Source organism: Grammomys surdaster, unplaced genomic scaffold, assembly GCF_004785775.1.
Source record: "Grammomys surdaster isolate TR1022 unplaced genomic scaffold, NIH_TR_1.0 65, whole genome shotgun sequence".
NCBI classification, from domain to species: domain Eukaryota; kingdom Metazoa; phylum Chordata; class Mammalia; order Rodentia; family Muridae; genus Grammomys; species Grammomys surdaster.
In genome coordinates this window covers 9,774,345-9,777,799 of record NW_021604567.1, presented here as the reverse complement: position 1 = coordinate 9,777,799, position 3,455 = coordinate 9,774,345, and positions in this window count along the sequence as shown.

Sequence of the window (3,455 nt, the reverse complement as noted above, 5' to 3'; positions counted from 1 at the left end):
ACACACATGAACACATGCATACACACAAACACTTTAAAAAACTGTCAAACTTCACATATTGGCAAATGTAGTCTAGATCAACTCTCTTCTATGTTATTTAGTGTTGAGTGCTTTATAGTATTTTATACTATTCTCATTTTAAGTGCATTCTCAAGCTTTTATTTTACATTACAACAAATTGATATCATTTAAATACATGTATGGAAGAAACTGCCTTGATCACTGTGGTTTATGACAAAGGAAATTACTTCAATCCATTTCCAATTCTAACACATTTAATATATTGTAAAATGAAATGCCTGAGTATTGTATTTTATTTTTTTCTTTCAAGCAGGGCTTAGAAGCTTTTACTGTCATTCTTTTACTATTTCAATATGAACCTATTTCTTGGCAAATAATTTTAAAATGGCTAAAGTGTTTGAGATGGTATATTCACATATGGGGTTAAGTCTTATTGTAATATTATTTGTAGAAGATAATCAAACAATATAAGAGATACACTTGTAAAAGTTTAAAATTGGTTGACCCATAATTTTACAAGATAATATATTTGCAACATAGATTTTTTACTCCAAAAATGATATGTTTTGTATTTTCTTTAAAAAGGAGATAGTAACACAATGTTTGTTTCCAGATGTAAACACGAAATCCTCCTACTTTGATACTTAACAGCTGCTACCGTGGAAAACTCTTTATCCAGATCCAAACTCTATCAAAAACAATGATAAGCTCTTCAGAATAGGCGAAAAGAGGCTTCTGTTTCTATGGCAATCAATTAATGAATTCAATTGAATTTTTGGTATCGCAAAAAATACATTTTTAATATAGAAACAAGGTCTCATGTAAGACAGAGTGGCCTAGAGCTCATCGTAGTTTACTGAGGATGCCCTTGAACTTGGGATGATTTTTACTCTTTTTCCTGAATTTTGATATTACCTGCTGATACCATAATGCTGGTTTTTATTAGGTGCTAGAAAAATAATCTTTCAATTGAGCTACATCTGTAACTTTTTTACAATGTTTTGTGATAGTCATATTGACATTTAAATGAGAGATATAAGAGCTGGTGTTTAAACAGCTTTGAGAGCTAATAATTTCTCTAGACACTGGTTCATAAATTGTTAAAATATTGACATTTAAGTTAAGATTTCTACCTTTAGCATTTAGCTTTCCATTAGAGGAAAAAGAAATAAACTAACAGAATTTATGTACACCTAACTTTAAATTTAAAAGATAACTTAAAGTACGCATATATAATTTATGTATTACTATGTGTAGGATATATATGAATAAAAATACTGTCAATACAGCTACAGACCCAGTCAAATTCTGGAGCTGACTGATGAAGTCCAGTAGCTTATCAGGTGGGAGAGAATTTCTTCCAGGAAATATAGCTTGTATTAGCCTCTTTGAGACAGCTAAACTAGTCTTTGTTTCCTTGATGGTTGTTAATTTTTCATGACCTTTTAGAAGGAGAGACTTTTTGTATCTGGTAAATTGCCAGTGTTTCCTGAAACCTTTTCATCATTTGTTATTTTATTCCCATGTTTTAATGAATCTCTTTGTAGAGCTTCCCAAATACTAACAAACTTTTCTTTAGAGAGCTTCCTGATTATTCATTAGCCTGGTAAGAAATTACTGCACACCACTTGAATAAAAGCAAGTGTGAAAGTACAAGATAACCGTGAGAGGAGAGATTTAAATCTCATTGATAAGGAAAATAGAGTTGACATCCAGGGTAGATGGAGGGAGGGGACTGAGTCAGAGAATGAGTGGGAAGGAGAACAGGACATCAAAGAGGGATGATGGAGGGAGAAGTACCAGCAGAGAAAACAGGAATCTTTGGGGACACTTCTCTGGGAGAATGGAAACTCCCATGTTTCTATGAGGGTGACTACTGCTAAGACTCCTAACAACTGGGGATATGGATCTTGAAAAGCTATCTCCTGTAATTACAATAGACTTCCGGTGAAGTAATCGGAACACCAATCTAGCTACAAATACTTCAATACACAATTTATCCTAATTACAAGATATACAGGGGTAAAGATAGAATAGAAATTGAGGAAATGGCCAATCAATGACTGTTACAGCTTTAGATTTATGCCATGAGAGAGAGCCTACCTATGACACTATTAATGATATTCTTCTATACTTGCAGAAAGAAGCATTGCATAACTGTCATCTGAGAGGCTAATTCTAGTACATAATGGAAAAGATACAGAAACCCAGAGCCAACTGTTAGATGGAACTGAGGGAATCCTGTGGAGGAAGAGGAAGGAGGATTAAAGAAGCCAGAGGGATCAAAGACACCACAAAAAAAACAATAGAATCAACTAACCTGAGTCCACTGAGACCCAGAGAGACTTAACATCAGACCAAAGAGCATGCATGGGATGGACCTAGACCCTCTGCACATATGTAACAGCTGTGCAGCTTGGTCTTCATGAGAGACTCCTAACAGGAGGAGGAGGAGCTGTCTCTGATGCTATCGCCTGCATTTGTATGTCTTTTCCCTAACTGGGTTGCCTTGTCTGGCTTCAATAGGAGAAGATACACTTAATTCTATTTAATCTTAGGATGCCAAAGTACATTGATATCTAGGGCGTGCCTTCCTTTTCCTGAGAAGAAATGGAGGATGGGTATAAAGGTGAAGGAAGGTGACTGGAGTAGGGGGAAATGAGGGAGTGGAAGCTGCTATTGAGATGTAAAGTAAATAAATAAATTTTTAAAAGTAGTTTTCTACTGGAGTTATAATTTCAGTTGAGATCCAAAATAAAATAAAATTTAGTTGAGATCTAAAATAAAATGGACATGAATGGATCCTTGAAGTAGAGATAAGTATGTTTTCTATTAAATGTTTTCTGAATATTCACTATAATAAAGTAGAAAACATATTGAGTGCTCAAATATAACAGTAGCATACAAAAACATTCTCTTTTATATAGATCATAAACATGCTGAAAAAGGAATAAGGAAAAAATAATCCTACAGAATTTGGCTTATAGGGGAAAAAACAGGTAAAACAAAACAAAACAAAAAATGAGAGAGAAAAGATAAAAGAAAAGAAGCTTTACATGATGGTTACACCTGATTGACTTTCTGTGATCTAGGATCACGAAACACATACAACACAGCCTCTCTACATGCTGATAGAGATTACTTAGAATTAGTTCACCTTTGAGGATACTTGTGATGAACTATCTAGATTTGGTAACTGAGGTAGAATGATCCACCTATTATAACTGCACCATTCCATAGTCTTGAATTCAGTGTAAAGTAAGAAATGGGCAGAGAGAAAAAGAAAAATCTTGTTCTCAAATTCTTTACTACTGATGTACTATAAAGACACTCATAGCACTATGACTTAACCACCATAACCATGATACACTGGAATAAGAAAGCAAAATAAATCCTTAGTTCCTTTCCTTCTTCCTTCCTTCCTTCCTTCCTTC